The following is a 23365-nucleotide window of genomic DNA, read 5'->3' on the forward strand; positions in this document are numbered from 1 at the left end:
ATTAATAACTTAAAAAAAAATAATTCAGCACACTGACTTGGGAAATTTTCACAAATGTGTGTGAGAAATGCATAAATGAATTGGAGAATAAAACTAGGGCAAAAAATGACCTCATCATTTTAATAGGTTTTTCCCAGGATTTATTATAAGTCTTGGCAGCTTGTGCTGACAAAAACTTGGGAGTACCTATGCAAAAATATATTCACACATCTATTCCTACTCCAATCAGTATTCAGTACTGCCTGGGAAATGGCTTACTTTAGCTCACATTTTAATCTTTGTTCAAAAACAAAAAAACCCAACTGTAACTCAATCCAGAAATGATCCCTCTCTCCGAAGTGACCATTTCAACAAGAACTGAAATATAAAAATTCAGGTGCATTTGAAGAAATAACCAAGATTTAGCTTTTTTTTATTTTTTCTACATCCAGGAATTCTAAGGAAAGTAAATAGAAAAGTGCATCTTTCCTATATATAAAAAAAAAAAAAAAAAAAAAAAAAAAGGTTATCTTAAAGTTTACAAAGTTTTCAGAAGGTTCCTGGTGACTGATGAGTGGAAAATTTAATAGGTTTTGTTTGTTTGTTTTCAAAAAAAAAGAGAAGTCACAGAACTGCAAACAGAGATGGAAAACTATTCTGAGGCAGATGATGAGGGAACACCTGAATAAGCACACTGACTTAGAAGAGTGCTTATGCCTGCAGACATAGCAGACATGAATTCAGACAGACTTGGACAGGTAACATAGCTGAGGTTCATAGCATTTCTAGGGGCATGAATATCAAGGTCAGTAAGTGAAATTCTGGACATGCATTTTATACCATTCAATTTAGCAAAATATGTGGCATGACTTCCATGTGAAGGAGTGAAGATGTTGCCAATTGGAGTGGGGTACTCTGTGATTCAATGCAGAACCATGTTAATGATGCCAAAGTTTAGTCCAAGTGGTTTGGTACGTCATGTATCTATATGATGTTACTCAATGACATGTAGAAATAATAGCTAAGCTTACAGAAGCAGCGGTGTGCTTCTTATCAATATGCTTTGCCCATAGCTGATTAACCATTTTCTTCTCCAAGTGCTACCATGGCTCTGCCACTCCCTCATGCAAAGACAGCTTGAGAATGTCTTATTACTTTTTATGAGAACTGCCTAAGAGATACAAGATAAGCAACAGATAGTTTAAACCAGAGTATTATGAAAAAGTCAATCATCTGAGAGGTCTATTTTTCAGGACAAGGCTTATATATATCTGTGTTGGGGGGAGATTTGGGCATGGAAAACAGAATCAGAGTTAGGCTTTCTGTAAGCAAGCAAATTTTTCGGTCTGAATGAAGGTAAACAGACTTATAGTAGGACATAGTCTTGAAAAGATTTCTCAGAATAAGTTTTGGAGAAGTAAGGAACTAGCTTGCAGCAGGAAATAATAAAAAAAAAAAAGTTGATAGAAAGAAGTTCTGGTGGAATACCTAGCCCCATCTGAGATGACAGTGAGTGGTGCTCTACAAACTTTAAAGGGGCTTTGAAACCTTTCTTCTATTCATCCAGCTGCTGAAGGCTAGACCATTTTGATAAAGAAAGCTCAACATAAACAACGTAATTTTTCTCTCCTAACTTTTCCAAAAAACGCTTTCAGAGCTTTAAATAGAATATAAGGGGCATCTTATGACAATTATATACCTGAAAAATGTAAGGAATTTAGAGCTATCTTCATCTATATGGTTAGAAATCATTGCAACCATCTCAGAAGTAATCCTGCCTTACATTTATGTCATAATGGAGACAAAACTAACTCTCTTGTAACATTGTCTGAAAGTCATTCAAAGAGATATTTAGAATTATCATCCAACTTCATCTGTGCTTTAAAAGATCTTTCTCTTTAGCCTACTGATAATAAATGTCATGTATCTTTCACACTCGTGTCAGAAAGAAAAAGCATCTCTGCAGCAGACTTAACATTCTTTCATCCCTTAAAAATGACAGACATCCACAGCAGGAGATTACAGTATCAACGACTGAGACGTTAATCCATCTAACTTTGAAAAAACTTCTTTTAACACCTGAGCAACCACTTCTTGCAAAGAGCAAAGCCATACATAGGTATCTTTTTATAATGATAATAACCATGTATTACTACTATCCATAGCTGTAGCAGGTACAGACTTTTCAGCATTTCTTTGGTGATATATATAATACTGTCTAACAACTGCTGGAAATACTAAGTTTTCAGTTGTAAGCAGTGCACCTATTACCTAGCATCCATCACCATGTCAGTCACTTAGACACAGAGATTGTCAAGAATCACTCATCAAGGATTCAAACTCTGAAAGATATTTTTAGAGAAGAATTGAAAGAAAAAAAAGATGTTGCTTATCTGTTGTTTCTTTCCAACTATGACTCCGCTATTTACACAGAAGAAACACCTATAGACTCAGCAGAGGCAGGGCAGGAAGGACCGACACAACCGGTTCCTCTCCCCTGTCCCAAGTAAGGAATTTTCTCCCTCAAAAAGCATTAAAACTGAATATGGAAAGCTATTTCTGAAATGTCCATTTGAATGTTGAAATCTTCTCAGACTAATGAATCCATTCTCATACGAGCTAAAACAAGATAATGACATCTTAAATTTATTGTGTCAAATGATAGGCTAGTGAAAGTCTTCAGTTATACTCCTGCTGTCTAAGTACTCAAAAGCCTGAATGGTTAAGATTATTTACTGGTGATTTGCCTCTGCAGTGGTCCTGCAATCAGTTATCATTGCCTCTATCAGCCGGGCAGGAGAAAGAACAGTCTTATACACTTTGATAAAGGTTATATCATATTCCTCTGCCATTCTGTATTTCATTATTGCTTTATTTCCTGTCTTCAAGGCTCCACAACATCTCTGATACTTGCTATGATTTCTGTGGCATTAAATCTCTTCCCTCTACAGTGCATGTCTACAGCCTGAGACCAGTCAGATAGTGCAACATCCCAAGTATTTGCCATGACTGCAGGAGGCCCAGGTGGGTTCAGCCCCTGCAGCTCTTCCCTTTTGGAGTTCAGACCAGCATGCGCATTCAATGACCCAAACACATTTGACTGTATTTTAGTTGAAACGAAGTAACCATTAATCTCAACAAAGAAAAACAAAACGTAAGTGAGGCAAGGCTGTTAAAGTAACGAGCAATCTGCATCTCACCTGAGACCTATCAGTGTCTTCCTGTATAATCTGATGGCCACAGTCAGTGTGGGCAATGCTGCCCTCTTTTCCCTTGTCTCCCTGTTTTCCAAGTATAATTTTTTTAACCACCTCTAAGTTCAAGAGCCCGTCCTTTGCCTTTTCAACTTGCTAAACATCCACGACGTCTCTCAGGAGTCTGCCAGTGAGACTGGAGACCTCACTTAGCCAAGGCAAAAATTTCAAGTGACTGGATTTAGAGTGGCTCCATGCAGAGTAACCTGAATGTACTGTCCATTTTCTGGGCTGCATGCTGTTTGCAATTCTCAGAATTAGTCCCTTGTACCCACAGAGAAAACCACACAATAACAAATGGATGAATGCATACCAATCACAACATAAAATAACCATCGTCCACATCCTTCTCACTGATAGCCACGAAATGGAGACAGTACCTGATGCTCGCAGTCTTCCACATGTCCGGTAGGGAAGAGAATGTGCAACAGAGGCTAAAAAGTACAATAAGTTGCAAAGCAGGAATGACACCAAGTTAGCTAAGTACTGCTCGGCCTCTAAACATTCAATGTTCATGATGACTTTTACCCCATCAGCAAATGAGGTGTTCAAAACATCGTGCCTCCAAGCAGAGGAAAAAGCATCTTCCTTTCAGGTCCTTAATACCACTATTTCCAGATTTGTTGATTAGATGATCCTGAGGTTTGTTTTGCTCCATCATTTTAACTGAAGCTGAGCACTCTCCTTTTTCCCACTGCAGACATCTTGTTATTTTCCTTCCCCCAGGGACATCTAGGATTTGCCCCATTGGTTGGCAAATCCATGCAACTTACTTTCCTGCTATTATAGCAGGCTGTTCTGTAGTTAAAGCTATCATATAATGTAAACTTTATTTCTTAGAGTTTCAGAAACTATGTCTGTCCTTCCCTGGTTTTGTTTGCATATAAAGAAATACAGAAAAACACAGCCTCACAGAAGATGCTCTGTAAGCTTTCTAAAGCAATATATTGTCCCTTTCTGAACAACCACCTATTACAGGCAGTTTTTTGCCCTCCATCTCCACTCAGTGACTTGATCTGTGCTTAGTACTGTCATTCTGCTACACTTCACCGAACACTCAGGAGTTACACTGGAAAATGCAATCCTCATCTTTCTGAAACACTGCTGGCAGCTTACCTCTGGCACTGCTCCTTCCTCCAAGGTGTATCAGACCAGCCACAAAATTTAGATTCAATCATCCATTGTTTCCCCATGAAAATACCAGAAATTACATTTGGCTTATCTGTAAGAAAAAGATCTGTTCCTACAGAGGATGCCAGGAACACAAATTGCTTCAAAACAAGCTTCTCTGCTCATGGCAGACAGTTGGAGGAAGTGACATCCTCAAGGTCCATTTCACAGTTCTTCTTAGTATGCAAATTAACAAAAAAAGTCCCAGCCCATGATTAGAGTTTCTCCATGTTATAACGTAATTAATTGATTGTAACAAATTCTAGCTGGATTTATTCCTTCAGTCTGGGAAACTTCCTCATTATATTACCTCTTTTCCTCTTGATCTTGAAAAATTCTGAACAAAAATGGATGGTTAAAAAAGGACAGACTAGAATTAGATTTCTAAATAAGATTTGCACTGCTGCTAAGCACTTTTAGTTTGTAAATGTCTTTGCTTTCTTCTTTCTTTTGAAGATGCATTTTAGCTGCTAAGAATTTTTATATTTATATACATAGATATTTACTTTCAGAGGGCCCTGCTCAGTGATACAGAGCAGCATTTTTCCCTGCATTTCTCCCAGTGAAGCTACTAGTGATCCTTGTAGTATAACTAGTAGTCTTTGTAGTATAGGCTGGAGCACAGCACCCAGCTACAGCTACTCCACATAGAATCATGGAATCACAGAATGGTTTGGGTCGGAAGAGACCTTTAAAGAACACGTGGTCCAACCCTCCTGCCATGGGCAGGGACATCTTTCACCTGATCAGGTTGCTCAAATCCCTGTCCAAGCTGACCTTGAACATTTCCAATGACTGGGCACCCACAGTTTCTCGAGGCAATTTGTTCCAATATCTCATCACCCTTATCACAAAAAAATTCTTCCTTATGTCGAATCTAAATCTACCTTCTTTCAGTTTAAAGCTGTTGTCTCTTGTCCTGTTACTACAGGCTTTGGTAAAAAAGTCTCTCTCCATCTTTCTTGTAAGACATCTTTATGTATTGAAAAGCTGTCATAAGAGCATCCCGAGCTGTCATAAGAGCTGTCCCCAGAGCCTCCTCTTCTCCAGGGTAAAAAAACACCAACTTTCTCAGCCGTTCTTCATAGAAGTGCTCCAACCCTCTGATGATTTTTTGTGGCTTCCTCTGGACCCACTCCAAAAGGGGTCTTTCTTGTACTGGTAACTCCCAGAGCTGGATGCAGTATTCCAGGTGGAGGTCTCATGAGAGCCGAGTAACCATAAACATACTGCATAAGCATACCCTCTGACTTCCAGATAGCAGAAATCGATCATGCCTATGATGGCCTTACCAATCTACATTTCGTAATTCCCTGCATATGCTAACATGGTGGGACCAAAAGAAGAAATACATTTCCTTTTCCAGGTGTATTCTTATCTGACACCTGTAAAAGGTGACACCAGTTACCATTTAATCTGTTTCTTCCTCTTTTTTGAATTTAGACAAATTATTCACAGCAGAAAATATACTTTACTGACTCTCTGCTGTTTGCACATGATTAACAGATATGGTCAGCTCTCAGAAATTTTGATGAATAGTTTCTATAAAGATATTTACTTGTGTGGCCACAAGGTATCTCACTGATTGGTTTTTTTCTGATATTTTCTCTGCGTAAACATAAGTTTGTGAGTTTTGATTCAGCCTCCAAATAGCTGCACAACAGTGAATAGGGAAGTAGGAGTGCACGTCTCTTTCCCAGCCTGCCTAGGACCTAGGATTTCATTCTCACCATGTAATAAAATGAATGTTTACTGCTGCCACCAATGCTTTCTTCAAAGAAGGGGGAATACTTCTGAATTCAAAAAATAGTGGTTCCTTCCTTATGAGTCACCAAGATGCAGTGTACTCTTTGCAGAACTCAATAACAGGAAGTGAATACCCTCAAGACCTATACTGGACTGATGAAAGGGGATGAGGGAATGTGGTTTCTCTTTCATCCACCTTTCACACTGAATTTCCAGCTAGGAAATATAAAACTCTTAAGCAACTATGCAACCAGAAATTCAGTATTTTTCAGTATTTTCAGTATTTTCAACATATAAAAAATGTTTTACGTTGATGAACGTTTAAGTGTAATTAATTAACTCAGTCCAGAATCACAGTTGGCATAATTAAGTATCCACTGCCGTGGGGACTTAAAAAGCTACTTTTCCTGTTACACAGATGATTTCCTGGCCTTTATACTATGGAATTATATACAGATTTCTCTTTGTAAATGTAAGTAGACTGAAAAGAGAAAACATATAGTTTATTTTGCCTAAAAAAATGGATAAGAATTGTATATTCTTAGAAGGTAAAGTAATGCTTATTAGTAGTGGTTCAGACAATGCATTATGCACATCAGTGTCTAATATTGGAAAAAAATATATGTTAAACATTTATACTTTTTCTGGGTTTCTTTCCTATTAAATTATTTTTTAGTGGTCAAGGGATGCATTGTGCTGGCAGAAAAAAAAAAGGAAAATGACTTCATAGCAAAGAGTTTTTCCGCCTGATAGGTGAGAATCTTACATTTTAGGTCTCTAAATGCTGTCAATTTATATTATAGCCAGCATCTAGGTGCCATAACCTATATGCAGCCACAAACATAAAATGAAAATTCCCATGGAACCAAGTAGATTCTCCAGATTTAGGGTAATATTTATTTTTTTCTTGCTCATCGTCCATGCAAACATATATGCAGTAGAACCAAAAATACCTTCAGGTCCTCAAAAATTAACTGCTGTAAAGACAGGAGTTCCTTGCTCTGAACAGTGAGAGTGGTTTAACACTTTGCTGACAGAGAAGATTCATGCCTCCATCATAACGTTTCAACAGTTAAATATTTAAACTTAATTGAAGAAGTAAGGCTGAGAACAAGTTGTACAAATCTATTAGAAGCTATTCTGATTGCTCAATTTTGTGTTTAAATGCTTTAGAATTCACTAAAATATATTGTGATTGACAGACATTATCTTAGTGGGGTTTCATTCAAAACAATATTTATTACAGACTGGAAATACTTCCCCACTGAGAATATTATATTGTACTTGGGGATAGTCTGGCACAATTATCCCATAAATAAAGTTAATGTGTTATCTTTTTCTTTTTTTTTACAGTTACAATATGATGTTTAGTTCCAAAGATTTTTGTAACTGGTAACGAAATAACAAATAGTTTACAGCTCAACAGTATTAGTAATTTGTTACTTAGTTACCACAGATTAGCAAATTAACACATACACTAGCAAGTAATCAACCAGTAACGCTCTTTCATAGTAAAAAGCCTGGTCCAGTTCTATCAAATTCTAAGACCACTGCTTCAGACCTTTCAAGTGAAAATCAACTCTAAAAAAAAAAAAAAAAAAAAAAAAAAAACCACCAACGAAAAAAGAGGGTTTTTTTTCCTATTGAACGATGACATGGATAGATTTATTACATCAAAGCTAGATTCTCTTTTCTTTTCTTCCCTCATTTTTCAACTAATCACAATCAGAAACTAAATGAGGGGAGGGCAGTGGATGTTGTTTACCTTGACTTCAGCAAGGCTTTTGACACAGTCTCCCACAGCATCCTTGTAGGTAAATTTAGGAAGTGTGGATTAGAGGAATGGACAGTGAGGACAGTGAGGTGGATTGAAAACTGGCTGAAAGACAGAGCGCAGAGGGTTCTTATTAGGGGCACAGAATCTACTTGGAGGTCCATAATAAGTGGAGTTCCCCAGGGATCAGTACTGGGTCCAGTCCTCTTCAATATATTCATCAATGACCTGGATGAGGGGACAGAGTGTACCCTCAGCAAGTTTGCTGACGATACAAAACTGGGAGGGGTGGCTGACACACCAGAAGGCTATGCTGTCATACAGTGAGACCTGGACAGGTTGGAGAGCTGGGCAGAGAGGAACCTGATGAAATTCAACAAGTGCAAGTGTAGGGTGCTGCACCTGGGGAGGAATAACCCCATGCACCAGTACAGGTTAGGGGCTGACCTGCTGGGGAGAAGCTCTGTGGAAAAAGACCTGGCCATGAGCCAGCAATGTGCCCTTGTGGCCAAGAAGACCAATGGCATCCTGGGGTGCATCAGAAAGAGTGTGGTTAGCAGGTCGAGAGAGGTTATCCTGCCCTTCTACTCTGCCCTGGTGAGGCCCCATCTGGAGTAGTGTCCAGCTCTGGGCTTCACAGTTCAAGAAGGACAGGCAGCTGCTGGAGAGGGTACAACAAAGGGCTACAAAGATGATTAGGGGCCTGGAGCATCTTGTTTACAAGGAGAAGCTGAGGAACTTGGGTCTTTTTAGTCTAGAGAAGACTGAGGGGGGATCTGATCAATGCCTATAAATACTTAAAATGTGGGTGTCTAGAGGACGGGGACAGTCTCTTCTCAGTGGTGCCCAGTGACAGGACAAGAGGTAACGGGTACAAACTTGAACATAAGAAGTTCCATCTAAACATGAAGAGGAACTTCTTTACTTTGAGGGTGTCAGAGCACTGGAACAGGCTGCCCAGAGAGGTGGTGGACTCTCCTTCTCTGGAGATATTCAAAACCCACCTGGACATGTTTCTGTGCAACCTGCTCCAGGTGGACCTGCTTTGGCAGGGGGGTTGGACTAGATGATCTCCAGAGGTCCTTTCCAACCCCATATCTTTCTGTGATTCTGTGATATCTTTATGGTTATGAAATGAATGTGTTAGTAGCCATGATATAAGTAGCATCATAAATTTTGAATAATAGGTAAATAATCTGAATGATTCCTGAATTTATTACTCTTATGTGCTGAAAGGATCTAAGAATAATCCATGTAAATTCTTTTGCATTTAAACATTCTAAGCAGAGATTTACTCATACAACATTTTAATTGTGTTAAGTTGCTGTAATTAAAGATAAATGGGGAGGCTTTTCTGAGAAATATTTACAAAACAACAGCCAAAACGGGCATTTTCTTCAGTTCTGGGGAGAAAGAGCAGGCAGATGTTCACAGAAAGAGCTTTTCAGTATAAGTACCTAATCGCATCTGGAAATACCTAGCACAATTATCTCTTTAAAGAAAACAGGTAATTTTAATAGATCATAGCTCTAATTATCAAATGCACATATGAAACTGATCACTCTATAACAGAAATAAGTACATCACAAATCTATTTTGATTGTTTTTTGAAAACTCTGCATAGCACTGCTCTCAACTTAAAACTTCATAACCGATTTAATTGCTGGACTGGGACAATTGGGACCCAACTGACTAGTGGATGTTTTTTTCAGAAAGTGTAACTTCTAAATATTCGTATCACAATCAAAGGGATAACTTTTGACCCCTGTAACTTATGATCAATAAGATTTTATTTATCATTATCACAAAACTCTGTAGACTATAAGACTATTTTTTTAATTTCCAACTGTGGAAATAAAAGTTAATGTTAGACCTGTTTCCTTCTTAAAAGATAATATTTATTGGAGTCTTGTTCTTTGGTGAATGTAAAATTTATTTCTATATAAGTAAACAGCTTTATCATTAATTAATACTGCAAAACAATTTAAAGCAGCTGCTCCACATAATTTGACAATAAATGCCATTGCATGCAGTGCTACTGCATTACCTGTGTACACTAGGTTTTGATTAAACGTCTTTTTGCTAGGATCAGCATTTGCTGTTCTCTGGTCATGATGGTTCGTAACTTCCTGTATCAGAGCTTGGCTCTGTTGGACACCAATATTTGATTTGTGTGCAGCTGGCACAGTGGAAGAGGGACTGCTTGCAATATTTATTATTTTATATGCTGGAATTTTTTTCATGACTGTCAAGAGTTCCCAAAGTCCAGGAGGGCTAATTGAAAAAATGTTCTCAATAAATATAAACAAATGTTCAGAACATAGTCTGTGATCTCCCTCTCAGAAGTCTGTGTTGGCATCAACACGAGTAGGTCTTGAAGCAGCATTTTTTAGAAGAACAGAAGTGGTAACAGCAGGACCATTACCGCGAACAGACTGTAACAGGTCAGTTCTCTTGCTCTGTGAAGCAATCCTTCTTCTCCTCTAATATTCAAGGGATAGGCAATTTTAAAATTATGATCTCCATAAGACATTCTAAAGTTGCAATCAAACTGAACAGCATGTAAATCAGTGCATTTAGACAAGTGTTACTACTTGGTATTGAATTAGAGGTGAAAAACAAGAGCTTTTTGTGCTTTGAAATTCTTTTGAAGTTATGGTCACAGTTTTACCACATTTTGACCTGCTGCTACTATGGAATACAATATTTTGAGATGCGTTTATGATGAATGAAAAGCCATCAATCTATCCATCTGAATAAAGTGTGAAAAGAAGGTTATATGAAAAGAAGGACTATTTTTCCTACAAAGTTTCTTGTTTTATTTATTGGAATGTTTAACTTCTTCAACCAAAAATAGAGAGAAGCTAGGGGAGGATTAATTAGCTATGTATTTTTCTCTATTTGTGTTGTGCTGATCTGGTGATCCAGGAAAATGAGTAGTAACTGAGCAGAGTAACATCATTACTTATGAATGTTGATGATATTGATTCACATAAATCAGACGTGTTACTTAATTTTAGTACAGCATTTGTTCTAAGTAAACTGTCTCTTTACAGTAAACCAAACAACATATTTAGAGAGTTACACGTGGAAAAACAAGCTACTAAATTTTTAATACTATGAATCATTCTTGCTGATTAATCTAATTTTGAAGAGCAGCTGAAACAGCACCAACCCCTTCTTCCAAACCACATAAATATTTCTTTCTGGTTCAGGGATTTGCATACAGTAGAGAAGACAGCAGTGTGTGGATCAGGGAAAGAGCAGGTGAGTGAAAGTGATAGATGCCTAGTCTGTCCTACCCATCTCATCCTACAGACTTAACTGGGAAACGGTAATAACATTAAGAGACACATTGTGTCTATTAAGGATTGGCCCCGGTGAAAGCTACCGTGACACTTCAGAGCAGTTGCCATGGAGCAAACTGGCTGCTTAGATGTTGCTATGGTAGAAACTGGATGTTTAGATGGCATTAGCTACTTCGGCAGCAATTTGAATATGCGTGTTGGTCACAGGCATGGAAATTTCCATGAGGAAAAAGTTATAGTTCATAAAACACCAACTGCCTCTCACAGTTCCTTCCATTATTACAAAAGCTGTTTCCAGGTTGATGGCTATTGATGAGCATTGTCTATTGGAAGCTTAACGAACAGGCTTCCCTTAGCAGGTTTTAAATTATTTTTCCTTTAATTCTGTAGATTTTAATTTATTATTTTTTTCCCCAAGAACTTTTTTCTCTTCATTGCAAAAAAAGAACTGAAGGGTATAACCCCAGAAAAAAAGAAACATTTATAAAAGTTACTGAGCTGACAGATTTTTTTCTTTACCTTTAAATTGACACATCCAAATTAATTTCTGTCTACTGTCTTTTTCCATATTTTGCCTCTACTATCAGTTTCTCCATAGTACAATATCTCCATAAATTAAACTGAAGTCCTAGATAGACTACAGACAACAATTAATTCTTATCCAGCACAAGACAAACATGCTTCTGGAAAGCTGTTCCAGAAGCTGCTCATGACATTTATTGAGATGCATGTTTTATAAATGAAAGACAACTTATTTTTTTAAATATGCCATCAGTTATTTTTCAATTTTCTAAATGCATAATGGCAGTGGATAATAACCATCTGATTGGTCTCAGCATTTTAAAGGCTGGAAAGGCCTTTGATTTTGTTAATCACGCTATGTTGGAGAGATTATGTTCATACCGTAGATTGCTTCCAAGCTAAACAACTGGAAAAAATGTGGAGCTTTTTTTCCTTGTTTAACTATGAGACCAGTCCTCCTACGTCTCAGATTCCACAGCCTACATGTAAACTCTGTTTTTAAATCCACTCAGCAATGTCAAACAATGATTTACTTGATACATTATAACATTTATATAGAGTTCTGAGTAAAAGAACTGTAGGAAAGACAAGGCGTCAGAAGCATATAGTGTATATTGTTCTACAAAATACCTGTATGCAGTCAAATAAACAATCCAGCTTCACTGAGTCGTCATTTCAACTGACTCTTTGTACTCTGAACAACTGGAAATAATGGGTGGAGAAGAAAGGAAGAGAAGGGAGTCTTAAAATTGAGCTGTGAATTAATAGCATTTGCCTATATAGCTATTTACAATAACAGATGTCTTTTCCCTGTTTTATGTATGTATGTATTCTTACACAAGGAAAAAAATCCGAGGATAGCAATGGTGCTTTCCTTTGTTTAGAAAGAAAGGATGAAGTGAAGTGAGTCTCTCAAACAGGAACAAAGAACCTCAGATTCCATTACTTTTATGGTCTCATTATTTTAGTTCTCTGAAGATAAAGTGAGGCCTCTCAGTATAGGGCAGCCAGATGAAGTCCTTTGCATAACTAATGGGAAATGAACAGAACACCAGAAGCTGGTTTATGAAGAAACCTGTGAGATTATATTTACAAGCTATAGAGGAGTAGCTTAAAGGCAAACGTTCTTCCTTACTTTGCACTTCGCTTTTTGTATTTATAAGGCACTTTGAAAGTGCATTATACACTGCACTGTACTATTGTCAGTGGTTGATTTGTGGTGCCGTATTGAGCCTGTTTTGCCTTTAGGATACAAGTCCTCTGAAGCACTGATCTGAATGTTTGGCACAGTTCAGTTATTGTAAAGTCATCATGTACTGGTAACAATAAAGTTATAATGAAATAATGTGCTGGTTTACTCCTAACTCTGTGCTCTAGACTGACTCAATGAAAAATGTATTTTACCCACATTCAAGTGAAAAATATAGTAATATACACACTCAACATGTATCAATACAAGATTACTTGGTCCAATTTCAGACTTTTCTATGTTACTGAAATACAATTTTAAGAGAGAATTTATTAAGAGTGTGATGTTAATATTTCCATTAAATCACCTGGATATATTCGATTTACACTGAAGAAGTTCCAGAACTATAAATTAGAGTATTCTTGGCACTAAAAAAATATTTCTCTTGCCTAGATGACTGGAGGCCATAGGCTGTGATTTTTCATTACTTTCTGATGGTCCATTAAGCAGCTATTCTACCTATAACCAAGACATGTTGCTGTTCAACCCCAAAATTATGGATACAATGCAGGAATCAAGGTAAAATGCTTTGATCTGTATTGTACCAGGTACTTGTACTAGAGAAATATTATTGTCCTTTTGTCCCGGACACACATGAGGAGAAATGCGATGTGAAGAGATAGCTTAACACAGACACAACTCTATGAATTGAACTTATCTAGCAATTATCAGTCCTTTCGTCATATAACAGAGATTATAATTTCTTTTTTATCCACCTGTCTGGGAATGACTGCTGTTAATCCCTCACATCCATCTCCCCCCAGCCCTGCTTCAGAGCTAGTCCCTTGTCTGCTAAGGCTGATTTTCCCCTCCTTACCATGCCAACCCTCAGGGCCCAGACCAATATTAACCATAAGACCTTATCTGAGGTACCTAACTTGGGTGCCCAGGCTCTAACAGAGCAAAACTGTCCCACTTAAATCATCTCTTAGATCAACTGAAAGTGCCCTTTTCTTCCTGCTGACCATAGCACCTAGGATGACCACACACGAGCACCTCAGCTAGAGTCATTGTGTGCAGGTATGACCCCAAGACCAGGAGCTGTATTGAATCATGTTAATGGGCATCTCTATAAGGTTCTTTTTCTGGCTTTATCACAGACTATGAACACACTTGGAAAAAAACATTTGCATAGAAAATCAGTCAAATGAGCTTACTGTTAAGCTCATGACTTGATTTTTCTTGTCCCTTCCCCTAACTGTATTAGGCTCAAAGTGTAAACAAGTACTTTTCCCTGTCTTGAAAATGACATCAAGTGTAATAGTCAAAGCAAAGTAAAACCCAACTCTTATTGAAGACACAGGTAGGAGATGCTGATGCAGAAGAGGGAGAAGGTCTTCTGGGGGGAAAAAAATCCCAACAACCAAATTTGTATATGCACTCTGGTGTTGGGACACCAATACCTCCTCCCAGGTCTCCACTCCTGATCTTAGCTCATAGGACAACAACCCCTGAGGCAGCCGCAACCTGTTATATGTACAAGTCATGTTTTGCCATCTTTGACTTTGCAGGTCATATCTTCTGGCCCTCATGCTTCTGAATCCCATCTTTCTCTCATTCATGCAGGTCATATCTTCTGGCCCTCATGCTTCTGAATCCCATCTTTCTCTCATTCACCCTATGCTGATTCAGAAGTTACTAAATATTACATTAATGTAAATAAACACCTGTGGTACACATACTTGTTAGGCGCATACATTTCCAAGTTGCATCTGCAATATTTCAGAAAAATCTTCAATGCAAACTGAGTCCTTCTTTTGAAAGATCCACCTTTTGATTAGGCCTTGACCACTGGCAGCAGCAGCACAGACAGGCTGCAAAACCCTGAAGATGTGCACTCCATCTGGTAGCATTAATGTGAGATCTACAGCCTTCTTGTCCTTTCCATCCCCAACTTGTCTCCATCACATAAACCTGCAGGGAAAAGCAGGTTCATCTTTGATCCTTTTAGACACTTCCTACTTCTGTGAAAGCGAAATCTCTTTCTTTCTAGAATATACACCAAGAAACGCTGTGTTTCTTTTCCAGAAAAAAAAAATGGTTGATGAAATGACAGAAGAAAACTCCAACTAAAGCACAAATTAAACTATCTAGTGAGGTTTCAAATATTTTCTTTCAGGCTTTTCAAAATTTGTAAGCAGTGTGGGACAAAAAATTGTCAGCTCAATTTTTCATCTGCAGGAAAAACAGTGGCTTGATTTGGAGGAAATCTCAACACATTTCCTCTTTCACCAGTTTATTCTTCTCTGCTGCTCTTCTGCGTGGGCCCTGTGCCTAAGATGATGCACATCGCTGTAATACGCATTGTCATTCCAGTTGTGTGGTAAGTAATGTGACTAACATCTGTCACATATAGTTTGTTCTCCCATCTCAAATTCTCCCAGGTATATCACATTAAAAAAAAAAAAAAAAAAAAAACAAACAAAAAAACCCCTACTTTATTATTTTATGGTACTCACAAAGAATATGGAGATAGGATGTATACATTTATACATTGACTTCTTTGGCTGGTACAGGAAGATTTGCAAATCTATATTTTGTCATTTTTTCCTGAATTTCCATTATGGATGTTGTAAAATTTGAAATAGCTTGCTAATCTCAAGATTTGCAACTTTAGTTTAAATAAACTTTGTTAGGCACTAACAGACCAGAAATATTTTATGTGACAACAAGTCAGACATCTGTTTTCATATCATAATTCATATTGAGTAATATCTAGAGAGAGATTGTGTGATAGCATTTCATAAGTGAATATCAGTAGGATGCTCAAAGTCTTTTGTTTCTTTCAGCATGAACTATTTAAGAAGGAAAAGACAAGTCCCAGATATGAATTGCTCTCAAATTGCATTGGCCTTGAAGCCCATTTATCCATATCTTAGTTCATAATGTATTGCACTACATCTGTCTGCTTAGGAGGACTGGGAAAACCTATAACCTGCCCATGTCCCTAAGATGCAGAAAAGGGATGATTCACATGAGCAGACTTGTGAGAAATCTTAAATTAAAGTCTAAAGCAAAATCTAAAATGATGCATGTGGGGTTGGTATATTGCCATAATTTCTCATAGGGATTGCATTTGTCAGCCAAATGATGTTGTAATGCTCTGCATCCTAAAGTCAGAACACCATTTTGCCATGAAGGAAAAATAACAAAACCCAAAAAATTCCATTCCAGGGTCTGACATAAGGTGCTGTCAAGCACAGAGCTTACAACTGTGACAATGACAGCTGTTCCCTTTGGCAAAAAAACATCTGGGAAAACTACGCAGAATGAGAGTTGTTATCTTTCTCACACACTATGATCTGAATGGAAGGATGCCCAAAATATTAGCCATGTGGATGAAAGAAGCTTCTAGAGCTGGTAACCAGTTTAAGTCTGTATTTTTTTTCAGTCTGTACTTAAATGGAGAATGCTGACAAGCTGAGAAGAAAAAACATAGTTTTCTATCAGGAAAAAATTATCATCTCAGTATTTATTGCAAATGTACACGTGTATTTAATAGTCTCAGCTTGCCTAGTCCAAGGGTACTCTGACCTAGGGAGGTTAGATAGGTCTCTGAAGGGGTTTCACGCATATCAGCAACCTTGTCTCTCCTGAAGAAACATGAACAAACATTGGGATGTAAGAGTTAAAAGTTATTTTTTTCACAAGCAAGTGCAGTCTCCATGCATGATGGGCTGAACTGCATGGGGAGTTCAGCCCCTGAACAAGTTCAGCAGTACAAGCACAGGTTTTCTCAGGCTGTGAATAAGTATGGACCTCTCTCTGATGGGACTGTCACTAAAGGTGAGGGAGTGGTTTAGTTTCCAAACCAATTATATCTTCTGTTAGGCCGAGATCTTCAACTCATTTATCAGTAATAGCTATCATGGATCTACAGCTTTCAGTCAGTACCAGCAGAGATCTTATTTGAAGAAGTGAAACAAAGGTTAAAGGCTCCATAGCTTTATGTTAATTTTCAAGGTATTCATAGTGCCAGATTAAAAAATCCTTTCTGCTGACTGAAACATAGAATTTTCATATTATTGTTCTTTGACAAAGCAATTAAGAATTAATTACCTGAACTGCTGTCAAAAGGTACAGTCTCTCTATAAAATCAGCTACTCAGTCAGATGTCCTCAGATGGGTAAATATTTAAATTTATTATCTTCATACATGGGATGCAAAGGGTGTTTCTGCAAGCACAAATCTCCTAGGACACAATTTAACACAAAAGTTAAACTGACACTGTGGAAGTTTTCTAAACACCATCTGTTCCCCTTTTTCAGTCCCTCACTACAGTCACTTATCTCTGCCCCCACATCAGCCCCTGGGTTACACCACTACAGGCATTTATCAACTGGACTGCTCTGCGACAGCTCAGCCCTGCAGCCTGGCTCACTGCACAGCCTGTACCATGCAATGAAAAACACAGGGCAAAAGCAGAAACGTCGGAGAAGGGGTGCAGTGCCTCACCTTGCCACAATACCAGCTCAAAATGCACCTTAAACCACAGTTTAGCTTTGAGCTTTGCTTATGATAAAATTCTTTAAGACTTGAGGAGGACCAGAACAAAGTTGGGACTAATCATCATGATAGGCATACAGTGTGTCTCTAGTTTGCAAGCATACTTTGAATTTGTACAGAAAATACTAGGCTCTTACCTCTTCAAAATGCCCATCACAACTTGTCTAAGGAAAAGTCATTTTGGTGTCTACAAAAAAAGAAAAAAAGATAAATTTCAGGGCACCCAAATTCAGAGGTAGTAGTATAACTTCGTGGAAACACCACCAGAAACCCTTTACATAACCCATATGTTATTGACTGATTAGCTAAGCAGATTGTTCACAAGAGAACAGGCTATAGAAATTTCTGTTTGATTTTGCCACATGTGGATTAAAGCCACTGTGGAGAAAACAACTTTCAGATGTGAAACTTTGACTGCCATTTTGTTCTGCATGTTCTGGCTTTTTTTGGTGGGTGTGATCAACATAATTGTGTATCATCAACAAAATGATGATAACCAAAAATGTGATATTAGTAAATCCAATAAGAATGCAGGTATAAGTAAATCAAATCTGTTATTGACATGTAAAACATTTGCTATGAGTACTAATGTCTGAATACGTTCTTACATTTTTCATGTTTAATATAAATTCTACTGAGTAAAATTATGAAATGTAGGAATATTAACAATTCCATATTAGTCTTAATAATTAGTAATTAACCTATTAACAGTTAAAATGTATGGCACAAGAAATAGAATGTATAGGGGGTTTTGACCTTGCAGCTCCCTTTATTCTGATTGACTAAATGCTCTGTCCCTGCCTGCTGTTCTGCAAACAGGCTGTGGTGTGTAAACAGTCTTAGTCAGACCTAAATGATACAGCAGTGCAAAGATCAAAGCAGTCCAACTCTCAATTATTCCATTTATGAAATGCAAGAGTTTTCCACATTAAAAATCCTTAGCCTGGTGGAAAAAAAAAAAAAAGCCTACAAAGAACATTAAGCTGTCCTTTATAAATCACCATTCATGACAATAATTGCAAAAAGACTGAGAAATAGTCCCAATGTCACCAGTGCATGTTTTGATCCTAAAACTGTAGTCACATGATCTTTAAAAAATTAAATATAAAATTAGAAGCACCTGAAAAATGGTGAGTAAAGTTTAAAACAAAGCTAAAATTTCAAGCAAAGAAATAAATTTGTTTGTTATCACAAATACACACTAGATTTATTGCAAATTTAAGAAAAAAAAAAGAAAAAACAGGGAAAAAAAACCACAAAGAGAAGCAAGACAGTGCTATTACAACAACTGTATTAATTTAATACTTAGAATATGTATAAAGTATCCAGCACATTCTTATCTAGAGATTTCCAGAATAGCCGTATAGAAATTTTGGAAAAGGACTGTTTTTAGAAGTCCAAGGCTCTGTTGGCAACTTATCCTTCTTCGTAAGCTTATTAGTTTAATAGAAGTAGAAAGAGAGCTTAAAACATTCTATACCCCCAAAGTATCTAAACTATAAAGTTTTCCTACAGTCTTTTCTGGTGGTGTTGTATGCTCTTCACAAATTATAACCAAACAATAAGAGTAACAGTTATTGGAAGGAGAAAATCTAGATAAGCCGCTTCCCATGATAAAAAACAGAACTATATCCCCCATTTAGATATTGCTTCTTTTTCCAAAATCCTCAAGAAGGAAAGAAAACAGTCCCGAGATAGGATCACAGCAGACGCAGGTCTCTGTAACTCTGGAATACTGAGAAATCTCTAGCCATCAAGATCAATGAGCGAACAAGGTTAAAGGAAAGAAGAGATGCTTCAAATTAATATCAGATTTAACTTTCACAAAATTTCTATTGACCATAAATTACATATAATCTGCCCTTCAGTGTGTACAGCATTTATCTGAAGAATAAAAAGAGTTGTCAGCCTTAATAAACTATACCATGATCCTTTCCAATTTATTTTCACAATGCTGAGTGTGTTTACTGCATGGAAAATCATTCCATATTATAGGCCATACCAGGGGAAAAGTTAGCAAGGACTTTGGCACAATACAAATGACTAGCTCTGTAAAATATTTCTCAAATCTTTTCCCCTGGTGGCAGACAAACAAAATAAGAGAGAGGGAACAACCAGTTATTTCTTGAAATAATAAAATGAAATAAAGCTACCCTGTGCAATTATGAGCACACCCCAGCTTTGTGTGTGTGTGCGTGTCATTTTTAAAGCCTGTTTAAGGTACAAGTAATCCCAGATTAAGGTGTAGAAACCTCAATCTTTTTTATTTCATACATGTCCACATGTATGAAGTAAACTCTAAGATTCAAAATTAAACTCAGCCTGTCCCAGAAACTGGAAGTTTTTGAACCTGACTTCTTTTTCTTTGGATTTCAGTGTGATAAATGCAAGACAGAAAGGATTAATTTGTCCTAAATCAGTCTCCTAAAAATTAGATATTCAAATCTAATCTGGAAAATTCTATAATGGAGAAAAAAGGTAAACATAAAGAGTGTTTCATTCTGAAATAGACAAAAATAATTCAGATATGAAGCTTAGATTTAGACATCTGAGTGTTACATGGCTAAAGTTGTGCAAAATATATCCAATCCAAGGTGACACCATGTGCCTAGTGAGAGGATAAAGTAGGTTGCACTTGGGACTGCTCAAATCTGTGAGAACTCTGTGTACAAAAGAACTAAACCTATTAAAAACTCACTCCCTCTGTACAGACATGATTTTTAAAATCTTTATTTTGAAGGATATTTCAATGTCGCTGAAGTTCCCAAGTATACTCCTTGGGCTGCAGAATTTACATCCAATTTAATATTTAGCAATTTCATGTATTTAAAATTTCATCAGAAAGGTTGCCAAAGCAGCAATCTTTGGCATTCTTAGACTATAGAGGATTACAAGGAGCAGGAATTTCTGAACATTACTCAGGTATGAATTATGCATCACCAGAGAAGTTGTGTCTTTAAACCTGTTCATTTGCTTTATTAGCTCAAGAGACTCTCTAAGATTAGATTAGGTAGAAGACTACCTATATAACACACTTAATTGTCTTTAAATGCAATTTTCCATCTGGAAACAAGAAGGTAATTTACTTCCTAGGCACCATCAAACTTTCTGTGGTCCAGCAGCAAAAGTTTCACAAAATTATCAGTGGTAAACATATTACAAGTCAAGACGTGTGTGAGTAGTACAAAGATACTCATCTCATACTGATCTGGTCCAGTTATGAGCTAAATTACCCTTTGGAGCTTTTTATTTCTCTCTCTTCAACAAAGTGGGAAACTAGGGCAAACAACCTCCTAAAGAAACACCAAGGTTAAGTGCCTAAAGATAGGCAGGTAAGTCCAGAAACTAGTTTTGAAATAAATGTTTGGATTATTAAATTATTCCTGAATAAAGGAAGAATAACCATTGTTATGTGCAGAGAACTTCATAGCGTTTTCTCCTAAGAAGTAGGGGAAGTATTAGCAAGATCAAAAAAACTCCATATCAATAAACAAGAGATGCCAGAAGAGAGTGAAGAATCATTCTCTGTGCTGGATAAATTTTTTAATAACTAAAACAAGTTTGTTATGGTACTGAAAAAATTTATTGCACCATTAGTTTATACAAAATAATAACTTACTCTACAAAAACTGCTTTCATAAAGACTTGTCACCATGAAGTAGCAATCAAGGACAAATGAATGCATATATTCAGTATGCTCACTAAAATACTTCAAAATTGCATTAATATCTTCAAATAGTCTGTCCAGAATATTATTTTTCATTCTGACTAATCTATTAATTTTGCATCGGCTGTAAAACAGAGATTCTCTTTGTTACATTAAAACTGTTCTAAAATATGACATCTCCTTAAAGCCTTTCTGCAAAAAAGAATACAGTGAGTTTTAATGTACTCTTGCAAATTGATTTGCACTTTGCTATATTAACAGATAATCAGAACAAATTAAAAAAAAAAGGCAGTTTATGCCCACCTTAGTCTTAGCAATTTAGTTAAAAGCATAGAATTATAATTGTGTTTTTACAGCACTTTCCTTGAGTTGATTTGCTAAATTTCAAACTTTTATTCAAGTAAAATACTATGTACTCTTGGTAAGAAATACTGGCCAGTGTTTCCCGGATATGAGACAACAGGCATTCAAGATGTATGTTACTAATAAAAGTCATTATTTTAATAGAATCCAACACAGCTGACCATGAATATATTACTTTATCCACTCTACAAAATTTACTGGACCAAAAATAAATTACTGTTTAGTTTGAGTAGAGATGGGGGGGGAAATGTTGCCTCTCACTTTCTGTGTACTTTATTATATTTAGGCAGAATGCAGACTCTTAGTGGGGTAAAGAATTTTAGCTAGAAGTGAATTTCCATAGGGTTAGTATTCAGAAAGGAGAATGCCTTTTTCATCCCTGCTGTTCAAAAAAATCTGCAAACATAAGTTTGGTATGAAGGAAGAAAAGTCACCAAAAATACAACCATTTTGTGCCAGAACTATTTCAAAACTACTCAGCAGTGACACTCAATTTAGCAAGGAGAATAAGCTAAAATACCTCCTCTGCCATTAAATCAGTCACCTCAGGGTCCTGAGAGGGGAATAAAAGGAAGAATGTGAAGCCCTTGGCTAGTGCATTTCACATGAGCTGTTCACCATTTGCCCAACGTGCTTAGCCCCATGCAGACCCTACATCTAATAGAGTTCGTTTAATGATTGCAATCAAGTAATCAAATAATAACAATCAGCAACCACCAGTAACAATAAATAAGGAGCAAAATAAATAATGAATAAATAATAATGTAATAATAAATATTAATGAAAAGGAATAACAATACATCATGGACTATCACAAATTCAGACATGACTTGAATATTTGATAATTATCTTCACACTTCATGAAACATCAGAGTGTTGATTCACATGAAAGTTGCATTACAGCTGTATCATCCCGAATGAGAAAACACAGTCCAAAGCATCAAAACATTTATCCAAGCTTCCCCATATATATTCAGGTAGTCACATGTCTGTGCTGGTGCATGCGTATATGCAGACCTCACAAATCTCTATCCCTTTGCACAGAGGTGTTACTGCACATGGGCTGGCACCATCTAAGTTCTTGTCTGGCACAAGAATTTTTTGTTTAACTTCTGCATATACGTGTGAAAGTGTTGTAATGTTCTTTGGCAGTGAAAACTAAAACCCCCAAACTTATGACTCTGATGAGTCTTCTAACTCAGTCTTCATAGCACAAGAGGTGAATCATTTGCCCTAATGTATGGGTCTATAGGTTAGATGTCTGAACTTAGGATAGTCATGTACACTTTTTTAAAGTTATTATTACTTTCCTTTTAATTACTGGAGGAAAAAAGACACCTCTGGAGAACATTCATTCCCATCTGAAAATAGGTGCCTAAGATGACCGAAACCAATAGACTTCCATTGACTACAGGAGGAGTTTAAGTGACTGGCTTAGATTTAACGACTAACTTTCAGACAGCTAAAACTAGAGAATATCAATCCTCCCAAAAACATGAGAAGGTCCACTGATACAAGTCTAAATAAACAACTGAATTCTTTCAAATGAAAGTGCTCTTAGTCAATACATAAGCTCTAAGTAACCAAAGTGTTCTGAGGTCTTGAAGGTAGCTGTACCCCTGAGTATGCTTCGTACATTACCCCTGTAGTCAGAGAGAAAGTGTAGGTGCTATGGAAGGTCTTCAGAGGGTTATTCTGGACAGGAAACCATATGGAGACAGAATGACCCGCCGAAGGCCTGCAGAGCCCCAACACGGCACCGTGCATGGAAGCATATACTTAATTTCATGGAGGGCTTCATAAGGAGCCCAAGGAAAAGGATTGCTA

The sequence above is a fragment of the Numenius arquata genome, chromosome 1 (genome assembly GCF_964106895.1).
Source record: "Numenius arquata chromosome 1, bNumArq3.hap1.1, whole genome shotgun sequence".
NCBI lineage: Eukaryota > Metazoa > Chordata > Aves > Charadriiformes > Scolopacidae > Numenius > Numenius arquata.